Below are 26,503 nucleotides of genomic sequence, written 5' to 3'. Positions count from 1 at the left end.
GAGAAAGAACAGGTTGAGAAAATGTGAAAGTAGGGAGCTACTCTAAAGGTAGAGGTGGAGATAAAATTACAGCAGTAGTCCAGCTGAAAAGTGGATTGGCTTGGATTAGGGGAAACTGGAAGAAAGTAATGAATCCAAGATATACTTTGAAAGTAAAACCTACTGATAAACTGGATGGGGATTTGGGAGTAAGATATATAGGATTATTCCCTAGGATCTGGCTTGAATAATTGTTTGTCCAGAGGTCTTTTTCTAAGATGACAAAGTCAGGAGGAGATACAGAAGGGAAGATCACAAATTTGGTTTTAGAAATGTAGGGTTTTGGAATTATTAAGTTTGACAAGTAAGAAATCCAAGTAGAGACAGTACTACTATTTGATATAATGTAAATGAAGAGATTTTAAAATATTTATTTATTTATAAATATTTATATTTATGTAAAATAAGTAAATAAATAAAATTTTTATAAAGTTTATTTATTTGAAAGAGAGAGCATGCGAGCAAGTGGGGGAGGGGCAGAAAGTGCGGAGCCTGACATGGGGCTTGAACCCACAAACCACAAGATCATGAACTGAGCCAAAGTTGGATGCAAACTGACTGAGCCACCCAGGCACCCCAATAAAAAATATTTTTATGTTGCTGAACTCACATTTTAATAAACCAGTGTAATGACAATTTACCTTTTATAAGCAATTCATTTTATAGTAAGCTTCATTGGCAGGCAAACTTGTTATGTAGTAGAATTTCATTGTATTTATTACACTTATTTTTTACACATAATAAATACCCCAGTTAAATTCACATCCTAAGATGCAAAAGCTGGGTATATTTGCAGATGAAATGTAATCTGGGAAAGACAATGTGGTAGTGATTGGCTACTTGTTCACCAAAGCTCTTTTCCTTTTCCTAAGCTAAGACAGCTTAGACTACATTTCCTAGCTTCCTCTGCAGTTAGATGTAGCTCTATGACTGTGTCTGGGCAAAGGAAGGAGAGTAAAAGTGATAGGCATTCCTTCCTTTGGTCTATCTGCTTAAAAGAAATCCCCCAAAGAGTCTTCATGCTCTCTCTCTACCCCTTGTGCCAGCTGGATATTGGCACCGGAAGGGACCGTGGAAACCACATGTTGAAGGTGATAAAGTCTCCATCAGGAGGAGTTCCTAAATGATTACATAGTTCAGAGGCCCCAACACCACCCTCCTGGTACCTACGCTTTGCATGATCAAAAAATGAATTTCTGGGGGTGCCTGGGTGGCTCAGTTGGTTAAGCATCTGACTTGTTTTTGGCTCAGGTCATGATCTCAGGTGCTCTGTGCTGACCGTGTGGAACCTGCTTGGGATTCTCTCCCTCCTTCTCTCTCTCCCTGTCTCCAGCTCACACACACACTCTCTCTCCAAATAAACAAACTTAAAAAAAAAAAGGATTGTATTTCAAATCCTCAGGATTCTGTGATTTAACTATTTCAGCAGCTCACATCACATTAAAAGATGTTAATTTTCCTTCAAGGTAATACCAAGGACCTAATATCATTCCCATTCATTTATTTTCTTATTTTTCTTCCATGTATGTTTGCTGCCATAAGTGACCAGGCATTTGAGTAGATCACAATATTAGGAGGTTTGTAAAGGGGTGAGGAGATTGAAGATGCTTGAGTTAGGAGAAAGGATTTGAAGGATATAATTGCTTCCTCTTCTCCACATAAGGTAACCATCACTCCCCCTCTGCCTGGCCCAGTCCTTCATTTCAAAGATTCACACTCCTGCAAGCTGCTTTTTTCCCACCTGCTAATGGCATCCCCGTTGCAAAGCAGAGTTGGTGAAAACCTTGATCAGCATTCCCTTCTTGCCTAACTTAACGTTCACGTATCATCAAACTTACATGCTGAGATGCAAAATAACCATAACATTAAAACTGAGAAATAGGTCTTCTTTTTTATGGGTATGATAATAGATGTCAGAGGATCTCTCATGGTGAACACTTTTGGGAGACATGCAAAATGTGTCAGAAGATGTGCCCATCTCTGACAGGACATGTTGAAATCAGACCATACCCCTTGGGGGGCGCTGGGTGGCTCAGTCGGTTGAGCGTCCAACTTTGGCTGAGGTCATGATCTCACAGCTCGTGAGTTCAAGCCCTGCGTCAGGCTCTGTGCTGACAGCTCAGCGCCTGGAGCCTGCTTTGGATTCTGTGTCTCCCTCTCTCTCTCTCTGCCCCTAACCCACTCGCATTCTGTCTCTGTCTCTCTCAAAAATAAATAAACATTAAAAAAAAAAAAAAAAAAGGAACATACCCCTTGGAATCTTTGGCCAATAGATTCACCAACGAGAGCTACTCCTACATTGTTTTCTTATTACTTATTTCTCAGTCTATTTGCCTTGCTAGACCTTCATGATTCCTTCTCTTGAGGAAAGGTAGAAAGTAAATTCACTTCCCTATACTGAATGTCCAGTGTAGTTTCTGGCACATCAGTGTTCTCAGTGCCTGGTAACTTCTTGATTGAGAACCAGATGACTGCTGGAAGAAGCATGGTATGTGTCTGACTGACATGAACAATGCTCCTTGTCGTATGCATTTTCTGCATTATTTCTTTTTATCTACATCAGCAGTCTGCCTTTAAGGTATAGGTCACTATCTGGCAATTGTAGGTATTTTTTTTTTTTAACGTTTATTTTATTTTTGGGATAGAGAGAGACAGAGCATGAACGGGGGAGGGGCAGAGAGAGAGGGAGACACAGAATCGGACACAGGCTCCAGGCTCTGAGCCATCAGCCCAGAGCCCGACGCGGGGCTCGAACTCACGGACCGCGAGATCGTGACCTGGCTGAAGTCGGACGCTTAACCGACTACGCCACCCAGGCGCCCCATTTGTAGGTATTTTTTAATGAAAAGCCTCATTATGATAATGTTTGTGGTATAAAGAATTTATCTAAATTTATATCCCTCTGATGAATATATCTTCAGTTGAGTACTCTCAACAAAACGATTAGATTATTCTTACGATGGGTAGAGTTTATAATTTTGCAAGGATTAGGCAAATAGCACACACACAGGAACAGATTGGGCACATGCCCCTTCCCCGCCCCCCCACAAGAGCTTTAAAGCAGTACATTCTGCTCTATGGATGATTGCCTCCTCTGTAATCCAGTGGCATATGGCTAGGCTTGGGCAAGCAGGTGTCTGTACCTAATCTGGCATGTATTGTCTCAGTTCAGGTGCTCGGCCAGGCTGATGTTTACAGCTGCGCTGTGGTTGAAATTCTAAAGCCATAGCAGTTTATTCTGAATCCAATGTACCTCTAGTCTAAAATGTGGCATTGTTGGCTTCTGGAATTATTTTCTAGTCTATAAGATGATAGTAAAACTTATTCTTACAGGGACTGTGATAAGCAAAGTGAAGTTCAGTTCTAAATTGTCATAAATGAAGTTAAAAAAGCTTTTTGTCTGTGTGGTGTTAGGTGGCAGAAATGTTATTATAAGTAAGCCCCAATTTCTTCTAGACACACTATTGCCTAGCTCTAGTGAATTGATGATTCCTTCATAGAAGTAGGTATATCAATCCTTTGACCCCTTGGAAAACTAGCAGTATGTTCTATTGGATAAAACTCTTTCCAAGGAATTTCTAGCTGGCTAGATTAAATTTGCCTTTGGTGGTATAGCATGTGGACTTGTATCTTGATAGTGATTCCATTTAAATATATAGGAAAAGCTCGAAATGTGATAAATTATCTGTCTATTTTACACAACTAATCCTTCTTGGAAATCACAGAAAACCTGGGGTAAAATGCATGATGTTGGTAATCAGAACTGAGGAAAGCTTAACCACTGTGATAGTCAGGCCAAATCTAGGAATATCTGTATATCCACAGTCCTTTTTTTCCTTAGGGATCCTACCTATATCCTATCTGCCTGAGGATATCAACTCAAGACAGAACTCTAGGTGGCCTTGATCTAAATTGCTTGACCTTACCATCTGCATTTGACCTAAAGCAGTCAGGCTTTTTTGGAATCTGACCCATTAAATGACCTGGTACAAGTACTTTATATCCAACTCATGATGGTGACATAATGGACTGATCAGATCCTCTCTTTTAGGAAATTTTAAATTCAAGGTAGAGAGAATTATTTGATAGGGACAGAAGTCAAATACTTAGCCAGAAAAAAAGGTAGACAAAGATGAGTCAGTAGAAGCTGTGAGTAAGCAAGAGTGATAAATAAGTAAAAGCTAAGTCATGAAATTTTCAAAAAGTGTGTGCGTAGGCCTACAGATATTTTACTTCATATCTGCAGGGGAAGAGGATGATCAACAAATTACCACTGCGAGAGGCATAAGGAACTAACCAAATTTTTGCACATCTGTCTAATCCTGGGAACTTGAAATCACAACTTGAAATCCTCAGTCTGTGTTCCTATACTTTGCATGAGGCCCAGTGAAGCTGCTTTCCATTAATTACCATGAGGCCCAGCCACACGGCATACCTTGTTCCTTGTTTTCATGTGGAGCCTATGATAATGCCCCCTCTGACCCTCCTCCCTCACACACACAACCTCACAGTTACTGGAGATGACTTGAGTCAGTCTCTGTTCTTTGTAGCCAAAGGATCCTAATTTACACACCTGCTCTGTGAGTTCATCTCTTATTATGTTGGCTGTGCAACCAAGGCGAGGGCTGATGCACGATAGCAATTTCATGCCCACGTCAAAAGTGTACAGACTCTGAATAGGAAAGGCAGTTCACCTCTAATTGTTTAAGAAAGTTGACGGGGTACAGGGAGGGCCCAGAGAAAGATGGGTAACCCTGATGCCATGACATTCGAGGACACTACATGGAAATGTGCATTTAGTGGGAAAAAAAAGCATAGGAACAATATGTTTTTCTTTGCTCACTGCTAAATTATGAGTTCCTGAGGCATTCTTCTCGATGTGCCTCACCAATGCCCGGGAGGGGGCTTTGCACACAGCAGGTGGAGCACTAAATTGGTCACATGATGTGGCCCAGCCATTGGTTTGTTTAGTATCGGCTTTGAATTCGCTGGTAAAAATACACTTGTAGGCAGACTAAACTGTTAACTGAAGAGACAGACATGAATCAGAGACAAGAGTAGGATTTCCAGAAGCTTCTGGGAGAGGTAGATATAGACAGCGCAAAATAGTCTAGAAACTAGAGGAGCTAATTTCAAAGAGCCAGATAAGAAACTGCCTTCCTCATTCAGGGTACAAAGGACCAGAACATACTGTTATCGGGAACATCTGCAGCCCACAGTACAGCGTAGCCTTTGGCCAGAGAGCATGATGTAAGGAATGGGTAGTGGAGGAGAACTGGCAAAACACAAATTCTGGATTCTAATTTTAAAATGGCAGAGCATATATGGCATTATCTTCCTTGTCTCTCACAAAGCATGCAACTGCACTAGGAGAACAAAAAGAAAAAACATGAGCCCCACCTTTAAAGAAACTAGACGTGCAGCCCCAAACCACAGTATGCAATGAGGAAGAGACAAAGCCAGTTGAAGAAAGATAACCACAGCTGCACATCCCAGACAAACCAGTAATGCCCAGTTGAGACTAATGGGAGCCAGGGTGCGGGCTGGCAGCAAGAGCTTCCTTGGCCCTGATTAGGCAGAAAGAGGAAGCAGGGTAATGCGCTGAAGGGAGAATCACACGGAAAAGATTGAAAACACAGGCAAAAGCTTACCAGGAAAACACAAACACTAGAGTAAGATTGCATCTTTAACATCAGACATGATTGGATTTGGAGGACAAAGCTTTAAATAAGGCAAAGAAGGATGATTCATAATAGCAGTATACTACCACCATCTATAAGGAAAACCAACAGGAAATATGAAATTTCCTACAGGAAATACTTACATGATTGTGGTAGGAAAATATTAATTCACTTCTCTTAGTCCAGGAGATCAGGTAGACAAGAGATAAGAAAAAGAAAACCCAAATAAAAATAATAAATAAAGCAAATATTTGGTATTTGCCACTTTGTGTTCTGAAAGGTAAGAATAGACCTTTTTAAATGCTGAATAAAACATTCACAAAAATAGCTTAGAAAGGAAATTGAATGAATTTCAAAAGGTGAAAGGAAGGCATACAGCATTCTCTAATCTTATTGCAATAAAACTAAAAGTTAAGGATGTTTAATTTATCATTTGAACATTTAAAAATTTTTATTTAAATAACTCTTGGATCACAGAGGAAACCAAAGAGGTTATAGAAAATCTAGGGAAAAAAGCACAGTGAAAACACATCATTCTCAGAACCCATGGGACACAGCAAAAGCAGAATTCAGAAGCACCTCTCTTACTGAAGAAAGAAAATGAATATCTAACTCAAAAAGTTAGAAAAATGATCAACAAACCTTAAACAGCAGAAGGTAGGAATAAAGATAAAAGTTAATGGACTGGAAAAAGGAAAATTGATCAGACTAATAAATAAAAGAGACAGTTATTTAAAATAAATAGGTAAATCTTTAGCTAACCTAATAAAATTAGAAAGTGGGAGGGGAAGATAGCATAGATGAGAAATAAACATGTGGAAATGGTAGAAACAGAAAAGAATAAAAGAATCATAAACTATTTTGCTCAATCCTGTACAAATTGGGAACCTGCAAGAAAGGGTGATTTTTCAAGGAAAACAGAAATGATCAATACTCATCTCAGATAATTAGAAAATCTAAACTATCACAGAATAACTTCCACCCCAACCTCCAGCCCCCTCCAGAAAAGCCTGAGTGAGGCCCAGGTGATTTAACAGGTGGCTGCTATCAATTTCTCAGGAACAGATGAGGCCAATCTTCCCAAATATATGTGCTTTAATAAGTATGGAGATCTCTGAGAAGAGACAAAAATTCCCAAACAGTTGTTAGCCCTAGGGAATGGAGGTAGGACTAAGGGACAGTATTGGAAGCAAGTCTTAACTTTTTTCTGTCTTTTGTGTCTTTCTATTTTATGCCATAGGTGTATATTACTTACCCAAGTGCGAGGAATTTAGAATATATTTGTTTCACGTTTGGACAAGTTCACAAAACCATTTGGCTTTTGTTATTTTGTTCGGTTTACCTTGATTTTTTTGGTAGGTAAACATGTTTAAATGGCCTCCCTACAGATGTCCCACCCTAATCCTGAGAACCTGTGAATATGATGAGATCTGACTTCTGTGATTATGTTCCATATCACAGTTGACCTCAACATAAGGAGATTATCTTGGGTTATCTGAGTGAAGCTGACCTAGCCCTATGAGAGCTTCCTTTGGCTGATGGCAGAGGGCAGTCAAGGAGATAGGAAGTATTGGAAGGTGTGACTGTGCAGTTGTGGCTTTGAAGATGGAGGAGATCACAGGGGAAGGAATGCAGGTGGTTCTGAGGAGCTGAGGGCAGCCCCCCGCCCCCCAGGTGATAGCCTTAAAGGAGACACTACTTCATTAGGGACTTAGAGACAGGAGCCATGTTCCCTCTAGTGGGACACAGTGGGATGGTGCAGAGCAGCCTGAGAGCCAGCAGCAGGGGGCCTCGCACCTCATCAGGGGCTGCATGTTCTCATTCAGTACAATATACTCTGCTGTATTTTCATTGTTTTCTCCAATTGTGCAGAAATCCCATTTTATTATCTTAATGAAGAGAATAGGGGCGCCTGGGTGGCGCAGTCGGTTAAGCGTCCGACTTCAGCCAGGTCACGATCTCGCGGTCCGTGAGTTCGAGCCCCGCGTCGGGCTCTGGGCTGATGGCTCAGAGCCTGGAGCCTGTTTCCGATTCTGTGTCTCCCTCTCTCTCTGCCCCTCCCCCGTTCATGCTCTGTCTCTCTCTGTCCCAAAAACAAATAAAAACGTTGAAAAAAAAAATTTTTTAAAAAAAGAGAATAAATTTTTTATACCTGTCTTGTTTTTGTTTGTCCTTGTTCAAATTACAGTATTAAAAATAATTTTGGGGCGTGTCTAGGTGGTTCGGTTGAGCGTCCGACTCTTGATTTCGGCTCAAGTCATGATCTCACAGTTCTGGGATGGAGCCCCAGCAAGAAACCTGCTTGGGATTCTCTCCTTCTCTCCCTCTGCCACTGTCCCACTTACTCAAGCATGCTCTCTCTCTCTCTCTCTCTCACTTTCTCTCTCTCTAAAAAAAAAAAAGAAAAGAAAAAAGCATTTTTTTGATATTTTGGTTTTAAACATGTTTTCTGTTTTGAGTGAAGAAGTTGAGGTTTTTTTTCCTTTGGATATCTTAGCAAATTAACGCTTACCTTTCTAAAGCTTTTTGGATGTATCTGACTTAGATTTTAAATTTGTCATCAGAACAGTTTTTGATCATGATAGCACAGCTAAATGACACTGTAACTCTTTGACTGCTTGAGTTTTTTAGAGTTTTGTTCCAATGCCAGTTTTATCCAAGACAAATATAGTTTCCCTTTAAAGTGGTCAGACACTAGAACTTGTCTTTTAGTTAATTATTTGAGTTTAGTGGTATGAGAATCGAATATGTAATTTTCAATTAATTATACCTTTGTACATTTTTACCTGGAAGTGTTAACTCTGAGAACTGCAGAAAAGAAGTATATCTGTTAGAGGGCGTAGGGGGATTCCAGAATGTGGTGAATTGCTTCTGTGGTCTCTGTCGCTTCAAATTCGGAATAGAAAAGAACAGAACAGTTGCAAGCTAGTTGGTGTCAGAAGCTGAAGTGTATAAGCATCATCAGCAGGTACAGTATCATATATGAATCTCTGATACTGAGTTTTGATGCACTTTCTTTTTGGTTAAGTTACATTGTCCAATTCTCTTTTCCTGGACAATTCCCGGATCTTGTTAGAAGCCTGTTGAGGTCAGGAAATGCTTCTGCCCCATGTACAAAACACCACTGGGCAATGTGTTATAAAAAGATTTATCTATGATACATGTGAAACCCACAAGGAAAAACTTTAACAACTGATTTTAATGACTGTACAGGGTGTGACTAGCAGACAGAACAAAGAGTTTCTATTTTGCTTTGATAATCACATTTCTTTAAAGAGTATATTGGTCCTCTTTAGCAGAAATTTGTTATTTTCCTTTATGAAATGCAGTCAAAATTCTTTAATGAGATGTTTCCAAAATGAACAGAACTATATTATTACTAATTCTGTTGTGGATTGAGACATTTACAACAGCAAAAATTATATTAATACTCTGTGCCAGAATATATAAAATTTATTCTTGGTGTCTGAATTATGGAAAGGTAATAATGTGTATAATGTGAGAATGCTGTTTGAATGAAAACAGACATTTTTCTCAAAGTCCAGTAATATTTTTATGTAATCAAAGACATCTTATATACAAAAGTATGGATACTGTTGTATCTTAATGGATTCTGATTTAAAAGAAATTTCCTCTGGTGGGCTCAGATTTCAGAATTATGTGTAACTCATGAGTGCCACACTCCTAGGTCTCAGCTCAAAGGCTAGCTTTGCTCCAAAGCCCAAACCTGACCGTGGTAGGTTATTTTCAAAGACAATTCTTGATGAACTTTGCAAAAGGGAGGGAGGAACGGTACAGATCGTGCTAAAGTCATGCTTGGCTTTTTCCTACATTTAGGGTTTTCCTCTGGCATATTTACCTTGTGAATAATGCTTCTCGTGGGCTAAATATAGAAAGTTAGTCTGCCATCTGAACCCGCCACCTAATAACAGCTGTGTCAGAGGTGTGCTGATAATCAGCGACGACATGGTGGCCACAAAAGAGAAAGGAACTTGTGGGAACATAACTTTGAGGGTGTTGTGAATGTCTCATTTGGGCTGCCCCTGGTGAATCCAGCATCAGCACACTGTAGTTTGCTTTGAGTCATTTGGATCTCTGCAGCTTTGGGTTAGTATTGCAAATAGGTGGGGTAATGAGCTTATTTAATGGATTTCCTTCACATAAATACAAAGTCTCAGTTTTATGATAACAATATTGACTTTATGGGGGTTTTTTGTTCACTGATTTGGTAGGAAAGCAAGTAATACACTTCCTGACCTAATGTAACATTTGTGTTTAGGCTGAAAAATGTCATAGATGGGTGCTCTTATTCATAAAACATTAGGGGTAGAGCATAGACCTTTCATTGTAAAAAGTGAGATGATTCCTTTAGAAACCATATAAATTACTGAAGGGAATTATGACCAAGAATATGTTTTGGGTGAATAGATGCCAACGCCCCATCTCACTAGATGATTACTATTCTAAATATTTTTCCATTAGCTAGTTTCAGCTCAGGAAATAGATTAGACCCTTAATGGCCTAAGCAACCAGGAAATGAGCAATATATTTATAGATTCCACCAGTGAATTTGAAATCAAACTTCTTGCCTATTAAAAATTATGACTAAGGGCGCCTGAGTGGCTCAGTCAGTTAAGTGTCCAATTCTTGATTTCAGCTCAGGTCATGATTTCATGATTCCTGAGTTCCAGCTCCACATCAGGCTATAGGCTGTCAGTGGAATTCTTGGAATTCCTGCTTGGAATTCTCTCTCCCTCCCTCTCTCTCTGCCCCTCCCCCGCTTGCATTCATGCTCTCCCTCAAAAGTAATAAATAAACTTAAAAAATTCTGACTATAATATTCAATATAAATGTGTTTTTTAACGCTTTTAAAAATGTTTCTCCCTCCTCTCCCATCCCAACCCTTCTGAAGATCTGATATTATCAATAAAGAGAATAAATTACCTAAAATCATATTTTGAGGAAAACCTGATTTTATATTAAGTATCAGGTATAAAATTACCATTGAGTCTAGGTTGTATATTTTGGTGATAGAGACTAATCCATTTCTGGTCTTGTTTTGGTAGTCTGTAGCAATTTAAAATCAGGGTGGCTATCATGGACCACGCTGATGGCCCCGTTCAGGCTTAGAGTTTTTCCAGTCTCAATGGTGCTGGAGGAAGCATATTCCCACCTTTTTTAACCATAATGGCTTAGCTGTGCTGTGTAGAAGCCTGGGAATGGCTGTGTCTTGTACACAGACCGAAGGTAAGGTAGGCTTTGGCTTCCATTAGTGCCCTTGCTTAAGAGGCTAGAGGGCTGATTCCCATCTTAACTTTGCCACTGAACAGCTCCATTTGGGGCCTGTGACATAAGCAGTTGAGTTAGAGAACCCCTGAAGGCCTGTGTAGCCCTTACATCACATGAGTCTAAATTCTGCCCGTGACTTCATAGAATCCTGAAGTAAGCATTTCATTCCCTTTTTGTGGGCCTTGTTTTCTGCACCTGCTAAACAAAGCCTCTTGAGAAAGAGGACTTTAAAAGCAATGAAAAGAAAGACCCAAATCAAGGACATTTTAAAATGGACTGAGGTCAGGGGCGCGTGGGTGGCTTAGTCGGTTAAGCGTCCAATTCTTGCTTTTGGCTCAGGTCATGATCTCATGGTTTGTGAGTTCGAGCCCCACATTGGGCTCTGCACTGGCAGCGCGGAGCCTGCTTGGGATTCTTTCTCTCCCTCTCTCTCTCTGCCCCTCCCCCACTCCTACTGTCTCTGTCTCTCTCAAAGTAGAAAAAGAAACTTAAAAAAAGATAAAAAATAATAAAAATGGACTGAGGTCATTATTTGTGTTTGTATGGGGAATGGGTGATTAATACATTTACTTTCATTATGTGTAGAAATTTCTTTCATTTTCTTCTGGAGCCTACTGATAAAAATCTGGGTTTCTTGAGTTTTTCAGTCTGACGCTCCAAATGTTTAGCACTCTGTTCAGTACATAGGAGACACTCAGTAACTATGTGTTTTCTTGAACTTCACTAAAATACCTCTTGAAAAAGTGAAGTTGTATCAACTGCCTTTTTGTATTTGAATTGTTTCTAAGCCTATTTTTAATGGTGGATGGATGTTCATGCAACAACCCTTTTTTATTTGTTTGTACTAAAAAACCCAGGGTAAACACGTAAGAAAAACTTTTTCAGATACAAAAGTGTAAAACATACTCAACACGCCCTTCTTTGCCACCATTTGACAGGAAGTCGAGTTAATCAAGTGCTATAAACCGTCAGTCTAGAAGCCAGGTGGTTCTGTCCACCCCTGCCCAGGGAAGTTCTGTCTGCCCACCATCACCTGCTCTTCTAGGACCCCACCAGCAACACGGGCTCCTTGGTAGGAAGCACTGACTTTGTTCAAAGCTGTAAAACTATAGTCATTACTTCTCTAGTTCCTGTTTTGCATGAATCCCAGGGACCGAGGTGTGCAATTTGTGAAGCTTTAGTTTGTCACACTAAGCCACACTCCTCTAAAGGCATTACTTCTTTCCCAGTGGTTTTGCTTCTTCTTCCTTCTTAAGCTTTCTCCTTTTATCTTCCCCTCAGTTTTTAAAAATGAAATTTATTTTTACTTTTTAAGTTGCCTACCTCATCTGTAAATCAGGAACTAGATAATAATCTCTAAAGCCACTGCCCATACTTTATGAACCCTTGGGAATATATGTTTATGAATAAATTGTCATCTTTATAATGTAATTTTTATCAACAAATCATTAGTTGGAAATGTAAGTAGGGGGCAACTTTTCTTCTGCCCTCTCAGGTTATATGCCTGGGGGCCTATGAATTAAAGTGACAAAAGGCAGGGGCACCTGGGTGGCTCAGTCCGTTGAGCATCCAACTTCAGGTCCAGTCATGATCTCACACAGTTCATGAGTTCTCAACTGTCAGCACACAGCCTGGAGCCTGCTTCGGATTCTGTGTCTCCCTCTCTCTCTCTCTCTGCCCTCTCCCACTAGCGCTCTGTCTCTCTCTCTCAAAAATAAATAAACATTAAAAAAATAAAATAAAAGTGACAAAAGGCAGATTAACAGGAAAAAAAGCATTTGTTTCTTTTGTGATATTAATATTTTTTTATGAATAGAGATTTCACAGTAAAGAAGTGAAAACCCAAAGAGACAACTGGACCTGGAGACTTATATACCATTTTAACAAAGGGTGACAAATTGTGGAGCAGTGATTAGACATAGGGAAAGGGGGTTTGGGCTTCAAGGGGGGCAACTTGTGAGAAGGTAACTAGGAAATGTAGGAGGGAAACTATTGCCAGATAGGGGTTGTGGAGGGGGCACCTTTACAAATGGAAATTTCCTTTACAAAAGGAAAATTTATACTCTGCTTTTAGGCAGTTAGGGGGCAGAGAGTTCCTCTTGTGTCTGCTGTTTCTCAATTGCCTTCAGCTCAAAATAATCCTTATGCATATTTTGTGGGATATTTTGGGGTGGCATATTCCGGTCCCCTTTAGAAACATAAGAATCTGAGAACATTTTAGAACCCTCCTATGTCTGAAAATTTTTTTTTAATTTTTTTTTTTAACGTTTATTTATTTTTGAGACAGAGAGAGACAGAGCATGAACGGGGGAGGGTCAGAGAGAGAGGGAGACACAGAATCTGAAACAGGCTCCAGGCTCTGAGCGGTCAGCACAGAGCCCGATGCGGGGCTTGAACTCACGGACCGCGAGATCATGACCTGAGCCCAAGTCAGCCGCTTAACCGACTGAGCCACCCAGGCGCCCCTATGTCTCAAATTTATGGATACTACTTTATAAAGCTGATTGATGAAGTTGAATAATATATATTTAAAACATATATAAGTAATACTGATATATTAAACAATACCTATAACAATGAGACACCACAAGTAATTTGTCATTAACTGTGACTTTTCCAATTTTAAGAATATTTTATATCAAAACATCAAGTTGTCTACCTTAAATACATTACAATTTCTTCTCAATTATACTTCAATACAAAAAAAATATTTAAATGTTCTGGTTTTCTGGTTGTAATTTATGAGGCAAAAACCTCACAGAGCCCAAGTGAAAGAATGTTCACAGATATTAATGAATGGCTCATTTATTGATAATTTTCAGTAGGGTTTGAGACAGTATCAGTAGGGACTGAAATTATAGAACTTATTTTAAAAAGTCTAATGGTTGGAGGTCAATTTGGGATTTAAAAATAACCCCTTTCCATAATTTTAATTTAGAAAGAGAGAAATGGTCAGGGTTCTCAATGCAGAATAGTTTTCTCCCACAGGGAACATTTACTTGGCAAGGTCTAGAAAATTGGGGTTGTCACAACCTTGGGGGGATGGGTACTACTAGTATCTAGTGTATAGAGGCCAGTGATGGTGCAAAACATCTTAAAATTCACAGGACAACTTTTCACAAGAAAAAAATTTTTCGTGCCCAAATGTTAACAGTGCCAAGTTTGAGAAATTTTTCTATGTGTGACTCAATAGAGAGTTCTACAGTTTGGAGTGCCTGCTCATGTTTAATTCTGGTAGGTGTTGAAACAAAACAGATCATTAAAACTCACGTCTTAGCCATGCATATCGTTAAACTGCTTGCTGACTCTTGTCATTTTTCTTGGCTTTTTACTCTTATCTGGACAATTAGATTTTCACAGAAGATTCTTGAGTTTGGTCTGAGGCAAACTACACAGAAACAAAAAGAGAAAGCACTCAAAAGATCCTACTACTAACTGGTATTAAGTGTCCCATCTGGGCAAGTTTAAAGATCGACCGAGTAATTCTTTAATAGGTTATAATTCTTACATTATATTATGTTTCAGGGTGGAGTCATGGACATTACAGTAGCCTCTACCAAACATTTAGTCCAATGCCATTCTTTTAAAGTCAAGTAAGAAGCTGCCTTTCAAAGCTCACAAGATATTTGGTTGTAGAACCAATACAAGGCATGATTACAACCCAAACACAAGGCACATCCCTCTCCATCACATTTGTAAATTCTTTTATTAGTTCATTTATTAAAGCGGGCCCTCACTAGCCTCTGCATCGAGCTTTGCTCAATGTAGACTAAGAAAATTCAGGGAGGAACTGATTTTGTGAACAAGGGGATTGGCAGTCACAATCCTACACCATTTATACAACTTGCAACGTAATATTAAAAACGAGGAAGGGGAAAAGTGCAGGAGCAGGGAGAGAAATTTTCCCCTGAATCCACAGAATGGTAGAGCTGCGTTCCATTTCCTATCTTTTCTTTCCCCCACAACAGTTGACATCCTACAGTAATTTTCCGTTCAGTTATTTGCCCTTATCTTTTTTTAAAAAGTTTCCGTTATTATACCCAGTGGATTAAAGGGCATTCCTCTTTACTCACTGAGCTGATACAATAGCATCTGTAAAAAGAGTTATTCCAAAATGTGCACCTTAAAGAACAAAATTTTCAGGGATTTAGTAGTTTAAGCAGTATCATGAAGCTGTATGTGTAGCTTTACTAATTTCATGTCACTGTAAGATAAAATTAAAAAAAAAATTACAAACAGGGCTATGACTACCCTGAAACTGGGGATTTGAGGAAAATACTGGTAGAGAAAGAGATCTATAGAGATCACTGTTAGTAGTAGTAATCAGAGCATACTGATCTGATTTATTTTGAGATATTCAAAACAACTAGGCTGTTGAGTGTAGGGGTAAGTAGGATGATCACCATTTAAATAAAATTAAAATGTTAATATACTAAAGTAACATCCCACTTGGTGCCAGTGGAAAACAAAAGGTTTAATCACTATTGCAAAGATCACTAACCCTCTGTTATAACCTGATTAGCAAGTTAATGCTTTTTCCTTTTTGCTTTTCTTTTTTTAATGTTTATTTATTTTTGAGAGCGGGAGAGACACAAGAATCCAAAGCAGGCTCCAGGCTCTGAGCTGTCAGCACAGAGCCCAACATGGGGCAAGAACCCAGGAGCCAACCCAAGAACTGAGAGAACATGACCCGAGCCCAACTCAGACGCTTACCCAACTGAGCCACCCAGACGCCCCAAATTTCCTTTTTGCTTTTCAAATACTATCCCTTAATTTTGCATTTATCTTTTTCCGAAAACTTGTTAATTGCATATGCTTTAGCCCTACAGAAGAAAACGTTGCTTAGCAACCACCAAAATAACTAATAAGCCTGTACCTAGTAAGGGCTTAAAGGACTTATTTATTTTAAATTTATGTACAGTATTTCTTTATTGACCATTGAAACCAAGAAGATGTTGTTTCACTTTGAGTTTCTTCTGATTTCTGCGTCTATTTTGTTAATTTACATATGGGCTTTTTATAGCAAAAACAAAACAAAAAACAATATATTTAGTATAAATGTCTTTTTTCTCCCTTCAGCCTCTTAGTAATGTTTTATGTTCGTCATTTGCTTTCCAACATAATACCTTTATCAATGATATATGCTGGGTAAAGAAATGGTTTCTAATCATTGGATACAGAATTCTACAATATTCCTTTTCAATGCTAAGAAGCTATTTTCTTTTTAGAGGAAATACATTAAGGTTTTAGCAGAGGGAAATACTTGGAGATAAAATTGAAATGGTTGCTATTACCTATAATGGTTTTATTTTTTGGTTATTTGACTCAGAAGTATCTCAGAAGAGTCATGTGAGCCAAGGGCTTTGGGGTGGGAAGTGTTGCTGTCACATTGCAAGGTCCTATTGGACTCCTATCATGTAGCTTTGTTGTATTAACCTGCCAGAGGTTTGAGTCTGCCCACTATGACATGCAGAGATTTATTATTATCTAAATCTCAGACCTGTTTTCTTCCCTTTGCTTCTGTTCGAACTGCCCCAGGGTAAAGACAAAATACTAATAAATTTGTTTACTGCTTCCTTTATATTTTGTGGTGTTGTAAAGTTAAGAACCACTTTTTACAAACATATTAATAATGAAAAGAACACAGGCAATTTATATTAATGGTGCTAAGGCACTCTGCATTAAAGAGAAACAGTGCATGATTTCAAAGAGAACTTTTGTCTTGGAATGAAGCTCCTTTTACAAAATGGCTGCTTTACAGTTTTTTCTTATGGAGGCTTTGAAAAAATTTATAGCCATTTCCTTTCATAGGAAAGAACTTCTGGGATATCATCTTGCACAATGGTTAATTACCCCATATGTATATATCATATATATATATGATATATATATCATATATATATATGATATATATATCATATATATATATCATATATATATCATATATATATATCATATATATATATGATATATATATATGTCAGTAGGATTTTTTAATGGAATGCCTTCATTAAGATATTACCTTAACATAAAATAAAGTGGCTTTTTAAAAGCAATATTTAGGGGCGCCTGGGTGGCGCAGTCGGTTAAGCGTCCGACTTCAACCAGGTCACGATCTCGCGGTCCGTGAGTTCGAGCCCCGCATCAGGCTCTGGGATGATGGCTCAGAGCCTGGAGCCTGTTTCCGATTCTGTGTCTCCCTCTCTCTCTGCCCCTCCCCCGTTCATGCTCTGTCTCTCTCTCTGTCCCAAAAATACATAAACGTTGAAAAAAAAAAATTAAAAAAAAAAATTAAAAGCAATATTTAATTACTGATAGGTGAAGTAACCATAGTAGAACAATTACCTACAATTGGCTAATAGAGGACTCTGTAAGACCACGTATACCATGTTCATATCTCATTTATATTGTCAACCCTTGTAGAGAGAGAACGGTGTGGCATAACTGGAGTTAGGTTTAAAAATGTATGTAAAGGTGTATACTTAGTAAGTTATCTGGTAAAAATACATGAATGCTAAATAACCCAGTAGTTTAGGACAAAAATAATCTTAGAAAAGAGATGCATATGGGTGAGAGAGAGTCAGATAATGGGAGAAAGAATGGAGAGAAGGAAAGAAAAAATGTTACTGTTGAAATTTAAAGACTGGCTTAAAAGTAAAAAGAAATTCACAAGTTTTGTTGATAGTGAATAAAATAGTTAATGAAAACAGCCACTTACTAATGCTTCAATTCTGTGTTCCAAGTGCAGGTAATGGAAAAACTCATTTTATTCTTTATGAACTTTAATACCAGAACTTCTTGCTTAACGTTAATTTTTTATTTAGTCACCTTCATGGGGCAGTTTTCCTATAATATTCCTTTAGACAGCTCTCCCCTATTCGTTCGAAAAGAAAATAGAAAGTATGTATAAAACATTTAATTGTCAAATATAGAACTTTTCAAACACTGAAATTTTATTTTAGCTCTTAATTTTAACTTGTTCTACCCTAGTCATTTGACAGAGATGATCAGAAATAACATTTACCAGTTATTCATTAATGAGAATTTTTCCTTTGTTCCCTGTTTTTGTACTCTTTGGAGTATAGCTACTAGTAAGTAGTGAAATGCCAAAGAACTAGGTAGCCGTTAGGAGAAGCAAAAGGCATTATTATTTACATAAATTGAAATTCCCCACAAATCGGTATTTAATACAGATTTGTATTCAGTTTTACAACCCGATCATTTATGCAGATTTGCTAATAGATATACATCCCCCAAGTCTCAGCTTGTTGCAGTGATTGTTGATTCACCATCATTTTAGTAATGATTAAGTGCTGGACATTTAGAATTACAAATCATAATCTCCTATTACATTGCATAGTTAAAATTCTCCACAAATAAGTTGTCTCAAACAGACATTTTAATTTTTAATTTTTTGGGGCGCCTGGGTGGCGCAGTCGGTTGGGCGTCCGACTTCAGCCAGGTCACTATCTCGCGGTCCGTGAGTTCGAGCCCCGTGTCGGGCTCTGGGCTGATGGCTCAGAGCCTGGAGCCTGTTTCCGATTCTGTGTCTCCCTCTCTCTCTGCCCCTCCCCCGTTCATGCTCTATCTCTCTGTATCCCAAAAATAAATAAACGTTGAAAAAAAAAATTTAATTTTTAATTTTTTTTATTTTTAAAGATTTTATTTTCATGTAATCTCTATACCCAATGTGGGGCTTGAACTCACAATCCTGAGATGAAGGGTCACATGATCCACCAACTGAGCCTGCCAGGCTCCCTTCAAACAGTCATTTTTAAATAAGGATGCGAGGTAGACGATATGTGTCCTTAGGCCTAAAGGTTGTCCTTAGAATTTGTAACTGAAAGTAAACCATTGGGCCCTGTGGGCACTGACATTCTCTCTTAACTTCTCGTTGTCTTTGAAGAGTAACGCATGAGTATGTTAGCTATTTTTAGTTAAAAAATAAAAATCATGATATTGGAGAGGTATTCTTTATGATGAGACTTTATGACAGTTCTTAAACCTGAAATGATGACTTTTTGGGAAAATGCTTTAGATTGAACATAAAAAATACATTCTTGGGGCTCCTGGCTGGCTCAGTCAGTAGAGCATGTGACTCTTGATCTCGGGGTTGTAAGTTCAAGCCCCACTTTGGGTACAGAGATTACTTAAAAGTAAAATCTTTAAGAAAAAATAAATAAAAATAAAATTCTTGTTGAAATGAATGAAATTGCTACCACTGATACTAAGACCACTGTTAAAAAAGTAGTAAGACCTTTTTATTACTTTTCTATTGGCCAATTAAGCAATTCACTGTTGCTCTCAAAGCACACAAAATGCCAGTTTTTAACAACATGGAAGCTGCTGTTGACAGATCATTCAATCAAAGGGCTATTTTCTATTATAGATTGCTAATACATACATAACCCTTGTCAGTAGTTGCCGTTCAGTTTTCTTTTTCTTTACATTTGCAAATGCTTTATAAATAATACCGTTAGATGCAAAATGAACTTTTAGTTCCTATTTTCAATATACAATGATATAATATTAAAAAGCAAAATACTAAGAGGGGTGCCTGGCTGGGTCAGTCAGTGGAACATGTGACTCTTGATCTCGAGGTCCTGAGTTCAAGCCCCACGTGGGGTGTAGATCTTGCTTAAAAATATATAAAAGCAAAATACTAAGAGAAGAGAGATACAAAGTCCAGCTTTGGAAATTTTAAAGCTTCTATTTCAGGATCTCCACGTTGAGTTTATTTTCTTCTTTCTTGAATTCATCTTATAATGAACCTGTTGGGGGCTTGGAGGGGGATACACAGATCCTTTATAATCACATATTTCAGTCTTAATAATAGGTCTGATTTGCTAGTGACCTTAAATTGTTTAAACCCAGAGGACAATGGTTTACTCTTCTATAAAATGGGGATAATAAAACCAGCTTCATAGTATTGTTGTAAAAAACTACAAGAGAGTATATAGTTAAAGGCCCATTCAAGCATAGTAGATATTAAATATGCGTTACTTCTCTCCTCCTTCCCCTTTTACCCCTACCCATACTCAGTTGATATCGTTGAGATGAAATGGATTAACAGTTTTTTTGGTCAAGTCTAAGCTTCCAGATAAGTTGTTACTCTAAACAATTATATAGGATATTTCTTTTGACTCTAAGATACCGACGAACCATGGAAAATCTTGTTATAATACAATTATAAAGAAGGATTGTGTATTTCCACGCTAGCCCCTAGTAACAGTGTTTTGTTGATCAGGTTACAACAGATGAATATCAGTAGACAACAAATGCTCTCTTTGTTCCCTGTTCTTGTCACAATTGCTTAATTTAATAAGAGGTAATTGATTAAACTCTGTCTGCATCGTCGTCAGGAAACTGGAGAGGCAGCTAAACTGCAGGAGACTCCACACACACACATTATCAACCTTTTGTGTCCTCTAACCTGTCTCAATTATTTCTGACAGAAGGACACATGTAAATTACCAAATTGCTCCCAAATAAAGCAACACGTAGAAAGATTTAATTGCTTAGGGAAAACTGGTAGAGGATTGGAGTTGTGTGACAGCGTCTCTTTCTTTCTCTTGGATTTTAATTAATTGGATAAGGAAATAGGAAATGGAGACATTTGTGTTCTTGGATACTGAGGATACCCTCCCCCCCCCAATTCTAAGAGTTACAATTCCATCTTCTCTTTGGTGTTTAGCAAATAATCTTGCCCCTCCAGACATCATTTTTAATATTGATAATAACAGCAATGAACATTAATCAAACGCTTTCTAGAGCCAGGCAGCTTACTAAGGGCTTTTACATGCATTATCTTATTATTCCTCATAATTATAGCACTATTATTATTTTCTCATTTTGTAGATGAGAAAACCAGGGGTGAGACAGCTTATGGAATTTGCTTATGGTCACAGAGCTAGTGTGTGGCAGAGTCCTATATTAATTACCCCAGGTTATTCTGAACTCTGAAGTCCTCGTGTTAACCATTATAGGTCCTTCCTCTAATGACAAAAATGGAGGCTAGAAAGGCAGAAACTTTGTAGTCTTCAGTGACCGCCCTTGGCCTACACACCGTATTTTCCAAATTTGTTGACCCGATATTTGAAACCCGCTGCAGGCCAATTCAAATCTGCCTTTGAAGCCTCATCTCCTACCGTACCCAACCGATGTCTTCAGTTCACCAGTGTGGCCAAGTTTATTTTATTTTCCCTGTAAAAAATGATTTCACTTCGCCTATCCAGATTCAATCCATGTCTTCCATGCAGGCTTTCCTGAATGCAGAGAGACTTTATACTATTCCAATCCTAAAGTCACTTACAATTGCATCACTTGACAAACGGTGCATTGTCTTCTGGGGTGGGGGAGGAGGACATGTGAGTGTCTGAAAAGCACTAGTGTCTGGCACATGGCTGATACTCCGTTTATGTTTGCTCCTTCCCTTATTGTCCTTTAGTGATGAAGGGCCTGCACTTTGGAGCCAGGCACACTTGTTGTTGAATCTTATCAGCTCCATTCCTGATTGTGAGAATTGAGTCAAATCACTGAGCTTCTCCACACTTTAGTGGAGAAGCAGAGATAATTACAGTGCCTAGCTCATCGACTTGCTGTGAAGATTGAATGAGATTCTCTGTCTAGGACATGGTGACTGCTTCCAAATACGAGTTGCTATTATTATCATTAAAAGTTTTTAGGGTATTAGTCATTATTTATAACTAGATTATATGATACTATATGAAAAGATTAGTAAGTCCCCCCATGAACATTACAGGCATTTAGTAAATGCTCTTGCATTTTTTTGTTTATTTGTTTTAGAGAATGCATGCACGTGCTTGCACTCACACACACAGTGGGGGAGGTGTGTGCAGATGGAGCAGGTGGAGCAGAGAGTGAGGGAGAGAGGATCTTAAGCAGGCTGCACACTCAGTGCGGAGCCTGACGTGGGGCTCGATCTCACAACCACGAGATCATGACCTGAGCTTTAATCAAGAGTTGGACACTCAGCTGACTGAGCTACTCAGGCGCCCCCACTTTTCTTTCTGTTGGTTTTTGAAAAAAATTGTGATATAATTCATGTAGCATCAAATTCGTCAAGGTTGTTTTGTTTTAGTTTTTAAATTCCATTTAACATACAGTGTAATATTAGTTTCTGGTGTACAACATGATGATTCAACCCTCCCATACGTCACCTGGTGCTCATCACCACGAGTGCCCTCCTTGATCCCCATCACGTATTTCACCCATCCTCCACCCACCTCCCCCCTGGGAGCCATCCGTTTGTTCTCTATAGTTCAGAGTCTCTCTCTTGGTTTGCCTCTCTCTCTCCTCCCTCCCCCACCCCCCTTTGCTTCATTGCAGATTAATCAAGTTTTAATTGTAGGATTTAAGCCAAGTCCACCACTGCAAGCTGTGTATATGATCTACTGCAGGGACCTGAGGGCCCCTTGGAAAGGGACTTATCCAGGCTGGACTCAACCAACCTGCAGGAAGAACCTGAGACAAATAAACATCTGAATGAAAACTAGTTCACATTTTATTGCTGTTCCCTAAAACTACACTCTGGTCTTCATTAAAAAAAAAAAAAAAAAAAAAAAAAAAAAAAAGAGAATCAAAAACATTAGCCTTGTGGAATGATTTGATTTGGTTATTAGTAAAACTTTTTAAAAATTTATGACTTTTTTTAATTTTAAAAGTTATTTGCTTTAAAAATAAGGTAAAATTTCTGTAGTTACAATTGAGTTGTGTATTCTCAAAATGAGGCAAGATGAAGCATTCCTCAAATTTTTAGATGTGTCTGTAACCATCCTTAACACTGGAAGCCCTTATTTTTGGTTAGGTAAGGCTTAAGTGAATGTGTTGTGTTAAAAAACAGAATTCAACTGAGTAAATGTTAAAGATCTTATTGGCTTTTTCCAGTGATTTATGATCCGAACAGCATCCAATCTAGCAGATAGAAAGGAGCTCTGAGGAGTGTGTACCAAAGAAAAGACTTTCATAGGCAGAAGGGAGCAGGAACAAAGAAGTTCCACTAGGCAAAAAAGCAGATTGATTATTTCAAAGGGGTCTATCAGGCAGATTACCCAACTAGTGCTGATCTGGTGATTTCTGAGTGACTAGAGATTCCATTTCTGAGAGAGCCAAAACGGTAATGAAGTCTCTGTTGGGTGACATGAGGCTTCGCATAAGTGGCTCCATTTGGGGCCTGTTGTCTTGTTTTTAACAGTTGGCTGTGGATTTTAGAGTTACAAGTGAGGTAAAAAGCTGATTGTTGTGAACTCTACCTCACCCCCATATTCTTTGTAGTGAGATCTGAATGAGGAAGTAAGATACCCAGGATAGCCGTTAGGCAAGTATTTATGCCCCACTGTTTTTTTTTTTTTTTTTTTTTTTCTTTCTTTAACTCTGGGGATTTTCTCTTTCTTAAGAATCTGTGTTTTCTGGGGTTTTGAATTTGCCTAGCAATTGCTATGAAAGATAGAAAAGATAATGAGCTGAACGGCTGGAATTTGACACAAGAATAATGGTTTTCTTTGTTTACCTTTGCATGATTTATAAAGAGTGCTAAGCTTTTGCTTTTTTAATCTTTTACGTTTTGTTCTTTTTCTCTTTGTAAAAACTCCATATGTGTTACTGGACTCTTCTGAAATACAAAATATTCTGGAAAGCTTTCTACTACTCACACTCCTATGGCTTCTCATTCTCATTTTATCTCTTGTCCCCCCACTTAGAGGACTTGGGTTTTGTAATGTGCACTCTGAAGTATGAAACCTACTTGGAAACTTGGTTTTCCGTGATTAAGAAGGTGCTTGTAGAGTTTTGTCTTTCTTATAGTTGTTTGTGTCAATGGCATGAACATTTTGTGAAGATCTCTTAAAATGGAGTCCTGCACACTTCAGGAATGGTTATGTCAAGATTCAGGAACATCTGTGAAGATGTTCAGGAGTGATTACACAGGCACCACTGGGGAGGGAAGAGACTCTCTACGGGGCTCCACCTGTGCACGTGGGAGGCACAGAAGACCCTTCTGCCCTCTAGACCATATTTCTGCTATCGGCTTTTCTCCTCCTCTCCATCCTACCCTGATTTTAGGGCCGTTGTGATGAGAATGTTCTACAAGTAGAACCCGACTCATGGGAAAAGGGTCTTTATAGCCACTCTTGTGAGATGAGATAATTTTTTAATGATGTGCTATCGGTTTTTAGAGTATTTGCCTTGGGCTTGAACATGACTGCCATTGTAAAGATACTTTGCTTTGCCACATTGGGGGAGAACACAGAAATTAAAAAAAAAAAAAAGTTTGCATCTTATTCAGGCTTTTCTTGATTTTTGTTTTGGCTGTACCTAAATTTGACACGTGAGAACAGATGTTCTCTGAAGGCCAGGAGTGGTTTATTAAACTCCTAGTCATTCAGTGTGACCCAGGTATGTGTTTGCTGAAAAGTAATAATCCTAGAAGAATGGCTGTAGAACAAAATCAGCTACCAGAGTAAAATCTTTCTATCTAAAATCTAAAATGGCACTTAAAAATCACTAAAGATATTTTATTCATTAACATTTTCTTATTTTAATGAGATCTGGAGAGGCTTTTGAAAATTACTTTGTAGCCAGTTTGGTCTGTAAACTGAAAGACTGTAAGGAATAACTAATAAAAAGTAAAACAGCTGTCATCGAATACTCTTCATAGGCAAAAGGCTTGATGTAGAAAATCCAAAGTAGGCTACAAAGTAGACTGCATTTGTTGGGACATATAATAGCAACCCCAGGGGGACTTCCTTAACATCTGGGCTTAATGTTACCTTTTGTTTTTTATTCTGATAGAGATGAAAAAGGTATTTCCACCTTCAAATCCCCGAATAAGCCTATTTAGTGGAGGGAAATTGGATACTTAGCTTTGGAGTGTTTCTGAGCGCACAAACCTCTGATCTAGTCCATCCCTCTCAATTTACATGACCATGAGGAAATGGAAACCTAGGGAGGTTGAAGGACTTACCCTGGGACAGGCAGCTAGCTAGTTCCTGCTTGAACTGGCGACTAGCTATTGGTTACCGCTAACGCCGCGTTTTCTGCCGCCGGCTGGGTATGCAACCCCGTCCTGGTAAATTGTAGCAGCGAATGGTGCTACACCCCTTGATCTCAGGTAATCCCCCCCCTGCCCCACGCCTTTTCTCAGGGGAGCTGCGTGGTGCGAAGTAGAGGATTGCAGGAGCTCACGCGCAGACTACCCTGGGAGATCCGTGGGATCAATTCACGGGGTTGCCCTGGGGGGATGCGGGGCGGGGGGGGGGGGTGGGGGGGTGGGCAAGAGAGTACGAAAGACGTCTTGCAAGGGAGTAAAGGACTGTAAACATGACTGTAACATGGCCCCTGAAATTTTGAGGCTGGGGTATCCCAAGAGAAAATGTCTTAGGAAGAGAAGCCAGTTGTAAGACAGGTTTTTAAATCATCAGTTTTCAAAAAGTATGCTATGTGTTGGGACCACACATACACATTCAATTGTGAGAGGAAAGAAACGTTGGTATTTTCCCTGCCTGGATTCCAAAAGTCAGGTATGGAGGACAGTTTTAAGGGTGAAAAAAAATGAAGGGTGCTAGTCTAACCTAGGGAACCCTTGCTCTAGAAAATGCATGCACTGTGGCTTTGATAGAGGACCTTTTAGATTTGGAAATGAAATGTTAATAATTCTAGTGACTGTGGCTAATTAGAACAGTCTTTTGAAGGTAATAAATTAGAAGCTTTAAAAAATACCTCTTTACCTGAGAATCTGTGTGGAATTCTAAAAAGACTGAATTATTTAAAGTCGTTAGCTTCTGTTTATGTAGTTTTAAAACTATCTTTACAGCCTTTGATTATGTTTCTGAAATTGTTTTTGTACTTTTACAGCCCTGATCCCTTAAATGTTTTATGAGTTTAATATACAGCACCTAACTATTTGGTATTGTTTATCTGGTCCTTTTTTTTTTTTTTTTTCCTCCAGTTAGGAGTGTTCTTAACCTAGAAGATTACCTATTGTTACGCTGAATTGCTCTCCCAGGGTGCATAGGCACTGCTCGAAAGCGATTATAATGCTCGTTTGGCCCTGGGCGGTTGCCAGCAGGGAGTAAGGCATGATGGGAAGTAGTTTCTTTACCTTCCACAACAGGTGTCTTTGTCAGTGCACCTTATCCAGGTATCAGTGTGGAAGCACTGAGTCACTGTAGCACAGAAAAATAGGAAAGCAAGAGGAATTCCTTTCACATCTAGAAAACGGTGCTGCAAGATAAATCTGAAACCTTCTGGTGCTAGTGAATGCACGAAGAGGTTCACAGTGACTTTTACAGCACTTCTGAAAAGATAAAAAGGAATTTAAAAGGTATGAACTGCCTGGATGCCTTATAAAACCTTGTCTCTTGATTATCATTTAATTTTTACCTGGTTAGTCAGCGTTAAGGTAAATGTGCCGGGAAACTTTTTAACATAAACAGAGCTTGAAAGGGAAAGCTGCATTGGAGGAAAAAAATGAAGTA

General features: G+C 38.8%; 1 protein-coding gene and 1 long non-coding RNA gene across 15 annotated transcripts in view; both read left to right on the top strand.

Moving 5' to 3' along the window:
* RABGAP1L (RAB GTPase activating protein 1 like) overlaps window positions 1-26,503 on the top strand; it is a 767,496-nt gene that overhangs the window by 634,157 nt on the left and 106,836 nt on the right. Inside the window, exons 1-2 of one of the 14 annotated variants that reach the window (XM_045452851.1) lie at window positions 24,983-25,137; window positions 26,140-26,349. The exons of 11 other annotated variants lie outside the window; for them this stretch is intronic. The gene's annotated coding sequence lies outside the window, so the exon portion shown is untranslated. Of the gene's footprint in view, window positions 1-24,982; window positions 25,138-26,139; window positions 26,350-26,503 lie in introns of those variants that run through there. 2 more of the 14 variants (XM_045452846.1, XM_045452845.1) reach the window with 2 other exon arrangements.
* Window positions 2,268-7,411, top strand: LOC123585057. Its single transcript, XR_006705875.1, has 2 exons — window positions 2,268-2,644; window positions 2,871-7,411. It is a non-coding gene; the product is annotated as an uncharacterized LOC123585057 (long non-coding RNA).

Source organism: Leopardus geoffroyi, chromosome C3 (assembly GCF_018350155.1).
Source record: "Leopardus geoffroyi isolate Oge1 chromosome C3, O.geoffroyi_Oge1_pat1.0, whole genome shotgun sequence".
NCBI classification, from domain to species: Eukaryota; Metazoa; Chordata; class Mammalia; order Carnivora; family Felidae; genus Leopardus; species Leopardus geoffroyi.
The sequence above is the reverse complement of the archived record's forward strand: the minus strand, read 5'-3'. Positions and strand labels throughout refer to the sequence as shown.